The following is a 16,236-nucleotide window of genomic DNA, read 5'->3' on the forward strand; positions in this document are numbered from 1 at the left end:
GGTAGTAAATATTAAAGATATCGTATATAAGCTACTTAGCTTCCTCCTGGCCCACAGTTAGCACTCAAGGTAAATTATTTGTTCTTATTATCATCATCAACCCTGGCCTGGCATTTTCTTTAGGACCTGGGCAATCATAGGCCACTGCTTGGGGTCTTTTTGATACTTAAAATTCTAGTCTGCTGTCAATTTAATTTGGGGATATTTTTCCAATAAACAGTGCCCAAAGTCTTGCCACATCATGCCCTTTGAATGTGGGCCCCACTCTTGCAGCTTACAGTTTCTTAGCCCCTTGCCTAGGGGTGCTTAGTAGCTGACATTAATTGAGCTCTTTTCATGCGTTGGGTCCAATATTCAGTGATTTATGTGAATTTTCACAATTATTCCTCACAAAACCACTTCAAGTAAATATTACTATTGCCCTTGTTTTACTGACAAGGAAACTGAGCCTTAGAATTTTCATAACTGTGTCCAACTTACCACCTGTCTGGTTCTTGCATAAAAAGGGCTTTCAGGCAGCTCTTTGCCTCCATCTCTTATCTCAGCACTTCATTTTACATCTGCTTCTTTTCTGTGTACCAATCACTACTGCCGTCAAGCACATCTGAACTTTATAGCATACAGCTCCAGGCACTTGGGCAAATGGAACCTGATACTTTTAGTGCAAAGTCCAAAAATCAGAGAGGAGGAAAGGATCATGGCCAACCCTGAGTTAGAATCCCATGTTCATACTTACCTGGCAGGGGAGATACCATGGTCACAAAGGTGGTTTTCCCAGGGCGAGGCTTATCTCTTGCACTCATACTTGCTGACCTCCGATTTCCCCAAATGTTGGAAACTCAACTGCATGATTTGTGGTAGTATGGGCCTGCATTTGTGCTCTCTCCTGGCCAAAAAAAAAAAAAAAGAATCTCATGTTTAGCAGGTCAACTGTGGCTAAGAGAGCTTTCGAAATATGGCACCTCCTTTGTTAATAATAGCATAGAATGGAAGGAAGCACAGTTCCTAGAAGTGTGTGCTCTTCCAAGAAGAAGGGGTGCTAGACAAAGGAAAAAACAGGTGCCTACCACAGAATACCTTGGCCTGGGCCATGCATTCCTTGCAACCTCGTTGCATTTTTAATATTTTGAACTCCCACTTTTAATCGTCAGTGCAATAGAGATTTAATAAAAATATATATACATTTTTTGCTTTGGGGGCTTGCTTCTTTCTCCTGGATTTCAATTCAATATTTTGAATGGTTTCTTTAACAATCCTAACAAAGATTTTGCACTCCCTAAAATCCACAGAACAAAGCAACCAGGCAATGAGAATTGGAGCCGAGACAGGCCTGTCTGGACCTTGTTGTCAGCACTTTTCTAGTACTGTGTAGATGAATGAGGTTAGTGGAGTTCAGCTCTCCTGAGAGATGATGAGCTCTGCAGGTGTTTAGGGCTAGTGATTACAGTGCTGGCAGAGGGCTTGATCCTTTGAGGGAGATCTTTTAGTTCTACTAATTAGTTGCCCAGCCCTCTTCCCCTTCCTTCTACCAGTGAACTTTTCTTTGATCTTAATTGTGTATGGAAAATGATTGCAACTAGAATGATATAATGCAATAAACATTTGTTAGTAAAATTAATCTGATAAAATCAAAATGGTCTAAGTCACATTCAGTTGCTCTGGACAATTCAATTTCTTCTATGCAGAATGTAATCTTTGACATCTATTTAGTCTATTTTTGCATATAAATGTGAGTTGGGGGAGCACGCAAAAACCTGCATAACCAAAATTCCACCTCAAAATTTGGACACCTGACAAAGCTGCTTCCTAAGTGGTAATTATGTAACTAGACAACTTACATAATTGAACCAATTATGCTTTATTCTCCTCCAAAATCTAGAAAGCATAGCAAATGCAAATGTGAAGAAAGGGTAACATAGTTTAAAAATGTTTATAAATATATTTTTAAAGGAATAATCCCTCTGATTGAAATAATAGCTAATTCAATTTTTAAAATAGTGTATATACTATAATTATTCAATGGTTTTAAAATAACTTGGCATTGTTCCGTAAGTAGAGGCATTATTGCTTAATTGTAGATGAGTCATTTCCCAGTCCCAAACAATTAATCAGTGTTTCCTAAACTTTCCTGAAATAGAAACCACCTGGGATTTTGTTAAACATACAGATTCCAGGGCTCACCCCAGACCTATCGAAATGGAATTTCTAGGGAAGGCGTGTGGGAATCTGTATAGTCAACAAGCATCCCAGGTGGATCTTATTATCAGACAGGTTTAGGAAATACTGTTTGCATTCCTTTGACAATGGCATTTACTTCTTGATTACTGTTATACTGAGTGACCAGAATAGAGTTGCATCATTGGAAGAATCAGGACTTTAGGAAGCACTCATGGACTACAAATCAATGCACATTCTATTTTATGCAAATACACCTTCTTGTTATTTGAAACAAGTACCATGCATTTACATATTCTCCCTTTACCCATTCAGGTTCTGCAGAAAATTTTACTTCTTCAATAATAGGCCCAAGATTAAATTTATTACCACTTTGAAAAAAGAACATAAGGAGAAAAATATCTTCTTTCAAGCATCTACCATTTACCAAGCACGATCCTGATGGTTGGTATATGGAAATTATTTCCCTTAATCTTAACAATTAACTGATGGCATAAGTATTTATTTTTATTTTATAGATGCAGAAATGGAGGCTTAAAGAAGTTACCTAATTTTCCCAAGGTCACTCAGTAAGCAAGAGAAACAGGGCTCAAATCCACCAAGGACATGTTCTTACCATGATATTAGCCTTCAAAGTTTAAATTGCAAGTCAAGGAATACAAATTTGCTAGACAGAATAATCATGGGTTTGTGAAATTTTCTTCTCTGGAAGCCAAAAAAAAAAAAAGGCAATTTCTCATATATTTGGATTGAGCTTTAAGAGAAGGAAGAAAGGTCAGGAGATTTCAGAAAATCTGATTAACTCTTATAGGATGAAAAGCTTTTTTTCTTCTTGTGATGAGGAAGAAATCTATAGTTGTTCCCTAAAAATTAACTCTAGCAAAGAACAAATGAGAAAAGTAAATAAAATTGTTGAGTCAGATAGGTAATATATATCTGTGAAATTGCATTTTACTCCAATTCATTCTCTTTTTTGTTACCCCGGGATAGTTTCTTCTAGTTGAAGTGGTTGCAGCCAGAAACAAAAATGCCCCCTTTGGACTTTCTTGTTTTAAGAAACCTTTTTTCAAAGGGTTTGTTTTCTTAGCCTTGGAAGCTGTTGAAAGGTGCCAGATGGATAGCTTTGGAGACTGTGAATGCTGTGTTTATCTGCAGAGGAGGTCAGGTGTGGATAGGGTACCCTGGGCTTCCCACACAGCGAGGCCTAGGAACTCTCACCCTTCTGGATGACAGTTAACATTAAGTTGGGAAGTTAAGAGGACTCCTTGAAATAAAAGCAGACACTGAAAGTCAGCAGCATAACTTTGTTGTTGATATTATAGGCTATAAATCATTTCCATTCAATCATTTTTTAAGGTAGATGAAAAGGATTTTGCACGAGGCAATACAGTACAGGAATGCAGGATGAAGGGTAAGAACAGCTAATAATGCTATCTGCATTTTGTGATATGTCTTTTATTTTTGCACAAGAGTTGCATCCAGAGCATCTCAAATGACTTCTAGAAGATAACTAATTATAATCTCCACCAAATTCAGCTACCTCTAAACTGACCAATTGATGGAGCAAGGCAGGTAGCGATATTTGAGATCCCATTGAGGCGGCCTCAGTTTTTCACCGATTTTTCCCTTCTTTACCATTGGTTTATAATTTTTATTTTTTTTATTTATTTATTTATTTTTTTTTTTGTTGAGACAGAGTCTCACTTTGTTGCCCAGGCTAGAGTGAGTGCCGTGGCATCAGCTTAGCTCACAGCAACCTCAAACTCCTGGGCTCAAGCAATCCTCCTGCCTCAGCCTCCCGAGTAGCTGGGACTACAGGCATGCGCCACTATGCCCGGCTAATTTTTTCTAATATAGATTTTTAGTTGTCCATATAATGTCTTTCTATTTTTAGTAGAGACGGGGTCTCGCTCTTGTTCAGGCTGGTCTCGAACTCCTGACCTCGAGCGATCCACCCGCCTCGGCCTCCCAGAGTGCTAGGATTACAGGCGTGAGCCACCGCGCCCGGCCGGTTTATAATTTTTAATGTGTCTGGATTCCAATAGAGTCATGCCTGTTTAGTATATCAGCTATTTTAAAAGAAGCTTCAATATGTTCTTTATACAATATATGCACATTTACAAATATATATTAAATTACATAAAGTTAAGTCTCTGTGGTACTATTTTCATATCACTAAAAAATGACCCAGCTGGGTTTTTGCCAAATTTGGAGGACATGTCTATGTAATGTAGTATACAATATCGGCCTAAAGAAGACAGTACCTTAGACATATAGGTAAGATAAGAGCTAGGATTTTAAAATTTACAAATAGTTAATACTTTTCCAGAACAATTTTGGAGAGGCTGAAATCTCCCAATATTTTTTAAATTGTAAGGTGGCATTATTTAACTAAGATATGGTTAAAATTCATAATGACTGTTAAACAAAAAATAAGCTGGTAATAAGCATTATCAAGATAGTGAACAGAAGCTGGACATGGTGGCTCACACCTGTACTCCTAGCACTTTGGGAGGCCGAGGCAGGAGGACTATTTGAGGCCAGGAGTTCAAGACCAACCTGAGCAAGAGTGAGATCCCATCTTTATAAAAAATAGAAAAAGTAGCCAGGCATGATGTCACAATCGTGTGAGCCCAGGAGTTTGAGCTTGCAGTGAGCTATGATGACACCATTGCACTCTAGCCTGGGTGACAGAATGAGACCTTGTCTCAAAAAAAAAAAAAAAAATAGTGAGCAGGATATATATCCATCATTTCTCTCCTCCAAAGTCTCTTAAAATTATGGAAAAAAGACTGGGTGCAGTGGCTCACACCTATAATCCTAGCACTCTGGGAGGCTGAGGCAGGAGGATTACTTGAGGCCAGGAGTTCAAGACCAGCCTGAGCAAGATTGAGACCTCGTCTCTACTAAAAATAGAAAAATTAGCTAGGTGTGGTGATGCACACCTGAGTCCCAGCTATTCAGGAGGCTGACGCAGGAGGATTGCTTGCCCCAGGAGTTTGAGGTTGCAGTGAGCTATGATGATGCCACTCACTCTAGACTGGGTGACAGAGTGAGACCCTGTCTCAAAAAAAAGAAAATTACGGAAAAAAAAAATGATAGCAAGAAGAAAGAACAGAACAGTATGAAAAGGGAACAGGTAGGCTTAAAAAAGAATGGGAACTTCTATAACTAAAACTACCAAATGGGCATCAATAAAATTTAAATTTCCAGGAATAAGCAAAATACTAGATTGGACAAGTCTAAAGAATTTCTGTACTGAAAGGTCTAAAGAAGTCAGATAGAAAGCAGCAAAGATATAAAGATATGAAAAATATTAAGGAAAGTTAAGAGAACAGAATAAAATAAGGATCAATGTATGTGTAAGTGTAGAAGGAGAAAAAAGAGAATGAGGAAGAGATGGTATTTTAAAGGACAACAGCTGAGAATTTTCCAGAACAGGAAAAAAAAACAAAACATGAGTCTTTAAACTGAGTAAGCAAATCAAATCCTGAGAAGCATAAATAAATTTTAAGACACACAGACTCATTATATAAGAATTGCAGAAAATCAAAGACAAAGAAAAAATGTTAAATAAAACCAGAGAGAAAAAGATGAAATATACTATCTATATACAGATGCTTCTTGGGTTAGGCCCCCATAAACCCATGGCAAGTTGAAAATACCCTAAGCTGAAAATGCACTTAATATACCTAACCTAAGGAACATCATAATTTAAGCTAATCTACTTTAAACATGCTCAGAACACTTACATTAGCATACAGTTGAGCAAAATCATCTAACACAAAGCCTGTTTTATAATAAAGTATTGAATATCTCATTAATTTATTGAATACTGTACTGAAAGCGAAAAATAGAATGGTTGTCTACAGAATGGGAGAAAATATTTTTAAACTATTCATCTGACAAGAGATTAATAACTAGAATATATAAGGACAGCCAACAACTCAATAGGAAAGAATCAAATAATTGAATTAAAAAATGGGCAAAGGATCTGAATAGACATTTTTCTAAAGAAGCCATACAAATGGTCAACAGATACATGAAAAAGTGCTCAACATCATTAGACATCAGAGAAATGCAAATCAACACTACAATGAGATCTCATTTCACCCCAGCTAAAATGGCTTTTATCAAAAAGGCAGTCAATAATGAATGCTGGTGAAGATGTGGAGAAAGGGGACCCAGAAAGAGAAGAGAAGGGATTCAAATAAACTCAATGAGATATGAAAAAGGAGACATTACAAGTGATACCACTGAAATACAAAAGATCATTCAGCATTGCTATGAAAACCTCTATACACACAAACTAGAAAATCCAGAGGAAATGGATAAATTTTTACAAACACATGAACCCCCAGGAAGAAACAGAAATCCTGAACAGACCAATAATGAGCAGCAAGTTTGAAATAGTAATAAAAAATCTCCCCAAAACAACAACAAAAAAGTCCAGGACCAGATGGATTCACAACCAAATTCTACCAGAGCTATAAAGAAGAAGTGGCATCTACCCTACTGAAAGTGTTCCATAACATTGAGAAGAAAGAAATCCTCCCTAACTCATTCTACAAAGCCAGTATCCCCCTGGTACCAAAACCATGAATGGATACAACAAAAAAAGAAAACTACAGACCAATATACCTCATGAACATAGGTGCAAAAATCCTCAACAAAATACTAGCAAACCAAATCCAACGGCACATCAAAAAGATAATTCACCATGATCAAGTGGGTTTCATACCAGGGATGCAAGGATGGGTCAACATATGCAAATCAATAAATGTTATTCACCACATAATCATAATTAAAATCAAAAACTATATGATCTTCTCAATAGATGCAGACAAAGCATTTGATAAAATCTAGCACCGCTTTATAATAAAAATCCTAAACAAACTAGGCATAGAAGGAACATAGCTCAAAATAATAAAAGCCATATATGTCAAACCCACAGCCAACATCATACTGAATAGGGAAAAGTTGAAAGCACTCCCCCTAAGAACTGGAACAAGAAACGGATGCCCACTGTCACCACTTCTATTCAAACTCAAGCTGACAGCCAAACCTCTTTCAACCATATGTCCTATAGAAACAAAAGGATAAATGTTCAAAAAGCTCTGAGATGCGTTTCCTACAATTCCCAGAAGGTCCTGGGTGATCAAGTAATAAGTTGCTCATAGCAGTGGTCAACTCAATAACACATCTTTGTGTTGGCTCATCTTTCTTCCTCTTTATCTCCCTGTTCTCATTCCTGCTATATAGTGATACAAAAGCCCTTGTCTCAGGCTCTGCTTTGGGGGAACCTTGACATAAATCAGACATGGAACTTATTTCTGTTGTGAAGTAGAGACATGTAAGCAAACACGTGAAAAATCAGGTGAGGGAGACTGATAGGGCAAAGAAAAAGTCTAAGTCAAGAGAAGACTTTATGTGAAAGTCTGGAAGTGGGAAAGAGCTTAATTTACTCCAGGCATAGAAAGAAGACCAGTGAGGCTGGAATAGAGAAAACAAAGGTGGAGAATGGCATGAGAGGAAACTGGAGAATGGGCAGGACCTTGTATTTCCTTCTCACTAGAATTTTCTTTGTTACTAGAAAAACACTGTTACTTCAGTTCACTGAAATACCTAATTTTTCTCCATGATTTCTACTTGCAATTTCCTTAAAATTAGGGTTATGATAAGAGCAAAACATTGAGATTGAACAAATCTTAGCTCATATTAATATTTTGGCTCTGCCACTGAGTTCATGTGTTACTTTAGACAAATTACAAAATCTCTACTTTAAAGGGACACAAGGACAATAAATACCATGTTTAAATGCTCTATGTAAAATGCACACTATTACTATTATCATCACAAGCTATGAAGTATGGGAAGTCATGGACATAGTCCATGTTTTACAATAAATGAAGGAAGACCTAGAAGCATTGTCAAGAGCAAAAGAAAAAGAGAGAGAGAGAACAAGACAGTTCCACAAAGCCCCACCTTTGCTCACAGCAAAATCACAGAATTAATGATGGGATTTGGAATAGCCATTTATGATTATAGAACAAGAATTTTCCTTCAGAGAATTAAATTATCTACCTGTTATCAATATGATACTAGAAATGGAATTTTGAAAAATCAGCATTTATAATGCTATCTTTAAAGTAGTTCCCACCTACAAAATAAGTGTTAAGAAACTGGTAATTATGACCTCTAGCACATAGGATGGTTAAAAAGGCTATTTTTATGACTTATATTTCAATAGTAGAAATTGTGATCTGAAATGTGAGGCCAACAAGTGCTACCTAGAAGAAGGTCTGTTTCAGAAGGTATCGTCATATACATTAGGTCACATAATGCAATCAGTTCAGTTCCATTTCATAGTCTTTGATCCTTTTCTCTGGTGAATACAGATTATTAGAAGAGACTTTGAGCTGGGCATAGTGGCACACACCTGTAATCCCAGTACTTTGAGAGACTGAGACAGGAATATCACTTGAGCCCAGGAGTTTGAGACCAGCTTGAGCAACCCCATCACTCATCTCTTTAAATAAAAAAAAAAACCAACCAACCAAACAAAAAAAAACCATGCACCACATGTACTCACCATCAAACTGGTACTAATTGATCAACACTAAGGTGCTCACATGGTAGTAATACTCACTGGGTGCTGATCAGGTAGGGGGTGGTGGGGAAACGGGGGGTAGAGTGGGTGCAGTGAGTAAACCCACAGCTAATGGAGACGGAGAGCACCGTGTGGGAGAAGGACATGCTTATGGCTCTGGACCTTGAGTGAGGTAAATGCATTTCATGTAACCAAAATGTTTGTACCACCATAATATCCTGAATTAAAAAAAAAAAAAGAAAAGAAACGTCTAATCTTCTGTTGTTTAAGCTAAAAAAAAAAAAAAAAAAAAAAAAAAAACAACCCCAGAAACTTTGAGAATTTGCCCTATCTAGACAGAGCCCTGCTTTTAAGCAAGTGCTCGCCTATGATGAATAGTTTCTCCTTGTCACAATTGTCTATCCCACATCTGGAAACTATATCAGAAGCCTGGAATGAGAATATGGAGATTTATGTAAAGGTTCCCATAGCATTATGCTTTCTTTCATATTTTCCCTTCTGGGTTAGAAGTATATCAAAATTCTCATGTAGTCCTATATCCCACCAAATACTGCAAGTTTTTGTTTTTATTTTCTCTTTAATTTTTAGAAGTTTCATTCTGCTGTTTTGGTGTGGATGTCCTTGGCTTTACCTTGTCTGGTGTTCCTTCAGCTTCTTGAGTCTGTAGGTTTAGGTCTTTTGTCAAATTTGGGAAGTTTTCAACCATTGTTTTTTAAGTAATTTTTCAGCCTGTCCTCCTTTACCTCTCTCTGACTCCAATGACATAAGTGTTAGATCTTTTGTGGTACCCCCTGCCACACACACAGGTCAGTCTTCTCTCTGTTGTTCAGTCTGGGTGATTTCTATTGTTCTGTCTTCAAGTTCACTGGTTCTTTCCTCTGTTCCCTCTATTCTGCTGTTAAGCCCATCCTCTGAGTTTTTTATTTTAACTATTATATTTTTTAGTTCTAAATTTTTCAAGTGTTTCTTCTTTATATCTTCTATTTCTTTGCCAAGACTTTCTAATTTGGGGTTGAGATGCTATATTTTCACTTGTTTCAAGCATATCTATAATTGCTTGTTGAAGAATTTTTATGATGGCTACTATGAAATATTTTGCAGATAATTCTATCACCCTGTAATCCTAATGTTGGTGTCTATTGATTTTTTTAAAATTCAGTTTGAGATATTCCTGGTTCTTGTTGTGATAATTGATTTCCAATGGAAATATGAATATATTGGGTATTACATTATGAGACTATCGAACTTACTTAAACTGTTTTAGCTGACTTCCTCTGACACAAATCTAGCAAGGGAAGGAATGGCTAATGCCTCGTTGCTGGCAGATGGAGATAGATGTCTAGCTTCTCCACCCAACCACATTACTGGTGGGCAGTGGTGAGAGTTCTGGCCTATCACTGTGGCCTCCACTGACAGTATGGGGGGTACCTTTTAGCACTGGGCTACAGTAAAAGTTCTAACTCTCCACTAGATATCCTCTGATATAACTCTAGTGCAAAGGGAGAGGCAGTGTCGAGGTAAAAGTCTAGTCTCCTCAAGCAGTCTCCACTGTTGTTCCAAGTGAAGAGATGGCTTGTTATCACCCAGTGGGTAGGAAGGTCTCAGTTCTGTACTTGGCCTTCTGATATCACCCCAGCAGGGGCATTGGGGCACCTCACTACAATCTGGCAAGGATACAAGTCTAGGCTACCCATACAGCCTTCACTGGCGGGGGTAGGAGGGCTACAGTTTTTTCTGTGGTATTTGGCTGTAACAGAGCAGTTATTGTCTAAAAATTTTCTGTCTTACCAGGATTCCCCTTGCATGGTCCTTTGGCTTGTGCATTAGCCAAGGTTCTTTAGGGAAATAGAACCAGTCAAATATGTATAGACATATAGAAAGAGATTGTTATGAGGGATTGGCTTATGCTATCTTGGAGGCAAAGAAGTCCTATGATCTGACATCTGCAAGCTGGAGCCCCAGGAAAGCCAGTGTTGTCCAAGCCCAAAGGCCAATGACATAAGTCCCAATCTGAGTCTGAAAGCCTGAGAACAGGTGACTGCTGATGATGAAAGTCCTGGTCCAAGTCCAAAGGCCTGAGAACCAGGAGTGCTGATGTCCAAAGGCTGGAGAAGGTGGGTATCCCAACTCAAACAGAAAGAGCAAATTCACTTTTCTTCTGCTTTTTTATTTTTCTATTCCGGCCCTCAACAGGTGTGGCGATTGATGCTTACTCGCCCTTGGTAAGGGCAGATCTTGACTCAATCTATGGATTCAAATGATAATCTCTTCCAGAAACACTCTCACAGACATACCCATAAATAATGCTTTACCAGCTATCTGAGCATCCCTGAGCCCACTCAAGTTGACACATGAAATTAACCATCGCAGCTAGAGAGAGCACTAGCTTTCTTAAGCTCTAGCCTTTCTTAAGGCTTTTTTTGTCTGCACCGATTGGCATTTCTGGCTTTCCCAGCATTCAATCTGGGATATATGAGGTAATAAAAATAAAAAATAAAAACCCAGGGAACTCACTGCTACATCAGGTCTGAGGCCCTTAGCCAGTCTGTCTTCTTCCCACCTTTCAGAGTCTTCTTATGTTTGTTTTGCATGTAATGTCCAGGGATTTTAGCTGTATTTAGTGGGAGGAATAGGGAAAAGTATGCCTACTTTCTCTCATCAAACTAAAATGGCTTTTTAAGAAACTACCAAGCCATTTTCCAAAGTGGTGAATATACATTCCCACAAGTAGCCCATGAGACTTTTAGTTACTCCGCAGCCTCGCATTTGGTATCATCAGCTTTTAAATTATGGCCATTCCAAAAGGCATGTAGTGGTTTCTGATTGCGGTATTGATTTGCATTACCCCAGTGAAAAATTGTATTGGGCATCTTTTCATGTGTTTATTTACTATCCATATAAAAACCTTTGGTGAAGTGTCTGTTCAAATCTTTGACCATTTAAAAATTGGGTTGTTTTCTTACTATTGAGGTTTTTTTGTTTTGTTTTGTTTTGTTTTGTTTTTGAGACAGAGTCTCACTTTGTCACCCAGGCTAAGTGCAGTGGCATCATCATAGCTCACAGCAACCTCAAACTCCCAGGCTCAAGTGATGCTCCTGCTTCAGCCTCCAGAGTAGCTGGGACTATAGATGCATACCACCATGTCCAGCTAATTTTTCTATTTTTTGTAGAGACAGGTTTCACTCTTGCTCAGGCTGGTCTCAAACTCCTGACCTCCAGTGATCCTGCAGCTTCAGCCTCCCAGAGTGCTAGGATTACAGGTGTGAGCTGCCACACCTGGCCTACTGTTGAGTTTTGAAAGCTTTTTAAATATTCTAGATTCAAGTCTTTTATCAGATTTGTTATTTTGTAAGTATTTTCTACTAGTCTGTGGCTTGTCTTTCCAAGAAGGTCTTTCAAAGAGCAGAAATTTTTAATTTCGATAAAATCTAATTTATCATGTTTTTCCTTTATGGATCATGCTTTTGATCATGCTTTACCTGACTCAAAATTACAAACATTTTCTTCCATGTATTTGTCTAGAAATTTTAAAGTTTTAGGCTTTACATAAAGGCCTATTATCCATTTTGAGTTAATTTTTATATATAGTGTGAAATACTAATTAAAATTCATTGTTTTGCATATGAATGTCCAGTTGTTCCAGTACTATTTATTGAAAAGAATTTGGTTCTTTTTTAATGGCTTTTGCATCTTTGTTAAAAGTCAATTGACCATACATATACATCAGTCTATTTCTATACTCTATACTCCATTGGTCTACTAAAATATCTTTATGTCAATACCACATTGTCTTGATTACTATTGATATATTTTTATAATAAATCTTACAGTCAAGTATGACATGTCCTTCTACATTGTTCCTCTTCTTCAAAGATTTTTTTGTTTGTTTTGGATTTTTTTTAAGCTATTATTGTCCTTTGTATTTCTCTTTTTTAGTATTTGCTTTTTACTTAATTAAATCTTTTTAAAAATTTTACTTTACTGTGGTAAGAACACATGTGAATTATGCCCTCTGAAAAAATTTTTAAGTGTACAATACATTATTGCTGACTATGGCCAAGCGCAGTGGCTCACGCCTGTAATCCTAGCACTCTGGGAGGCTGAGGTGGGAGGATCAATTGAGATCAGGAGTTTGAGACCAGCCTCAGCAAGAGTGAGACCCTGCCTCTACTAAAAAATAAATAAATAAATAAATAATATAGCCAGGCGTGGTAGCATATGCCTGTAGTCCTAGCTACTCAGGAGGCTGAGGCAGGAGAGTCCTTTGAGCCCAGGAGTTTGAGGTTGCTGTGAGCTAGGATGGCTGTGAGCTAGGCTGATGCCATGGCACTCTAGCGTGGGCAACGGAGGGAGACTCTGTCTCAAAAAATAAAGAAATAAATAAAATTATTGTTGACTATAAGCACAATATTGTACAGAAGATCTTCAGAGTTTATTCATTTTGCTTAAATGAAGCATTATGCCTGTTGATTAGTAACTCCCATTTCTCCCTCTCGCAAACCCTAACAACCACCATGCCACTCTTTGATTCTATGAATTTGACTATTTTAGTTATTTTTCTTTTTTTCCTTCATGCTACCTTCTCTAAGCGGAATCTGACTATTTTAGATACTATATATAAGTGGAATTATTCAGAATTTGTCTTTCTGTGACTGACATTTCATTTAACAATGTCTTTGAGGTTTGTCACTGTTATTGCATATCGAAGAATTTCCTTTTTTAAAGGCTGAATAGTGTTCCATTGTATGTACATACCACATTATCTTTATCCATTTATCTGTCAGTGGACATTTAGGTTGTTTTTGTATCTTGGCTATTGTGGATAATGCTGCAATGAACATGGAAGTAGTTTTCCCTCGTGTTTGGCTGCAATAAAGCATATCTCTTCAAGATCCTCATTTCAATTCTTTTGGATAAATACGCAGAAGTGGGACTACTGGATCATATAGTAGTTCTGTTTTTCAACTTTTTGAGGAGCCTCCATAGTGTTTTCCACAGTGGCTATACCATTTTGCATTCTCACTAACAGGGTTCCAATTTCTTCACATCCTCACCAGCACTTGTCGTCTTCTGTTTTATTGATAGTAGCCATCCTGACAGGTGCTAGATGATATCTCATTGTGGTTTTGAACTGCATTTCCATGATAACTGTGACCTTGAACATTTTTTTGTATAGCTGTTGGCCATTTGTATGTCTTCTTTGGAAAAATACCTATTCAAGTCCTTAGCCCATTTTAAAAATTGGATTAGTTCTTTTTTATTATACTATTATCTGAGTTCCTCATATATTTTGGAGACAAACTTCTCATCAGATACATGGTTTGAAAATATTTTCTCCCATTCTGTAGATTAATTTTTTACTCTATTAGTTATTTCCTTTGCTGTGCAGAAACTTTATAGTTTGATGTAATCCCACTTTTGCTTTTATTGCCTGTGCTTTGTTGTCATTTCTATAAAATCATTGTCAAGACAAATGTCATGAAGCTTTTTCCCCAAGGTTTTTCTAGTAGTTTTACAGTTTCAGGGTCTTATACTTATGTCTTTAGTTGATTTTGAGTAGATTTTTTGTGGGGTGTAAGACAAGGGTCCAATTTCATTCTTTTACATGTGAACATCCAGTTTTCACCACTCATTGAAGAAACCATTCTTTCCCCATTGTGTATTCTTGGCACCCTTGTTGAAAATTAGTTGAATGTATATACATAGATTTATTTCTGGGCTCTATTCTGTCCCATTGGTCTATATGTTTGTCTTTGTGCCAGTACTGTACTGTTTTCATTATAGTAGATTTGTAATTTATTTTGAAATCAGGAAATGTGATGCCTACAGCTTTGTTCTTTCTCAAGATTGATTTGGCTATTTGTAGTTCCATATAAATTATAATTTTAAAAAATATTTTTGTAAAAATTTCATTGGGATTTTGATAAGGATTTCATTGAATCTCTAGATCACTTTGTATAGTATAGACATTTTAACAACATTAAGTTTTCCAAATCATAAACACAGGATGTCTTTTGTTTTGTTTGTGTTTTTTAATGTCTTTCATTAGTATTTTGTAGTTTTCAGTATACAAGTCTTCCAGCTCCTTAAGTGTATTCATAAGTATTTTATTCTTTTTGCTGTTATTATAAATGGGACTATTTTCCTAATTTCTTTTCAGTTAGTTTGTTGTTAGTATATAAAAGTGCAACTGATTTTTGTATGTTGATTTGTAACCTGTAACTTTACTTAATTAGTTTATTAGTTCTAACAGTTTTTGTTAATGGAGTCTTTAGACTTTTTTATATTATAAGATCACGTGGTCTGCAAACAGAAACAATTTAACTTCTTCCTTTCTAATGTGGATGCCTTGTATTTACTTATTTATTTATTTTTCTTGTTTAATTGATCTGGCTAGGACTTCAAGGATTATGTTGAAAAAAAGTGGAGACAGCAGGTACCTTGTTTTGTTCTTGATCTTACAGGAAAAGATTTCAGCTTTTACCATTGAGTATGATGTTAGCTGTGCTCTTTTCATGTATGGGCTTTATTATGTTGAGACACTGTCCCTCTGTTCCTACTTTTTGAAGAGTTTTTATCATGAAAGGATGTTTAATTTTGTGAAATGATCTTTCTGAATCTATTGAAATGATTATGTGATTTTTATCCTTTTCTCTGTTAATGTGGTGTATCACATTAATTGATTTTTGTATTTTAAATCACCCTTTCATCCCAGGGATAAATCCCACTTTATGATGGTATATGATCTTTATAACATACTGTTGGATTTAGTTTTCTAGTATTTTGTTGAAAATTTTGCATCTTAATTTATCAGGGATACTGGCTTGTAGTTTTTTTTTGTGGTGTCTTTGGCTGTGGTATCAGGGTAACGCTGGCCTCATGAAATGAGTTTAGAAGTGTTTCCACTTATGCAATTTTTTGGAAGAATTTAACAAAGATTAATTTTTCTTTAAATGTTTGGGAGGTTTTTGATTATTGATTCAATTTTTATACTAGCTATATGTCTGTTCAGACTTTCTATTTCTTCATAATTTAGTCTTGGTAGTTGTATATTTCCAGGAATTTATCCATTTCCTCTGGGTTATTCAGTTTGCTGGCATGTAATTATTCATAATAGTCTGTTATGATTCTTTTTATTTCTGTGGCATCAATTATAGTGTCTCCTTTTTCATTTATGATTTATTTGAGTCTTCTCTCTTTTTTCTTAATTGATCTATCTAAGGGTTTTTCAATTTTGTTTATCTTTTCAAACAACCAACTCTTAGTTTTGTTGATTTTTAAATTGTTTTTCTGTTTTCTATTTTGTTTAATTCTGACCTAATCTTTGCTATTTTCTTCTTTCTGCTAACTTTGGGCTTGGTTTGTTCTTTTTCTAGCTCCTTGAAGTGTAAAGCTAGGTTGTTTGTTTAAGATATAAAGGTAGGCATTTATCACAATAAACTTCCCTCTTA

At 36.5% G+C, this 16,236-nt stretch overlaps 1 non-coding gene across 1 annotated transcript; it reads left to right on the top strand.

Annotated features, from left to right (window-relative positions):
* The first annotated feature begins 728 nt into the window (after window positions 1-728).
* LOC138388169 (U1 spliceosomal RNA) lies at window positions 729-889 on the top strand. Its single transcript, XR_011234093.1, has one exon. It is a non-coding gene; the product is annotated as a U1 spliceosomal RNA (small nuclear RNA).
* Window positions 890-16,236: the final 15,347 nt, after the last annotated feature.

The sequence above is a fragment of the Eulemur rufifrons genome, chromosome 1, assembly GCF_041146395.1.
Source record: "Eulemur rufifrons isolate Redbay chromosome 1, OSU_ERuf_1, whole genome shotgun sequence".
NCBI lineage: Eukaryota > Metazoa > Chordata > Mammalia > Primates > Lemuridae > Eulemur > Eulemur rufifrons.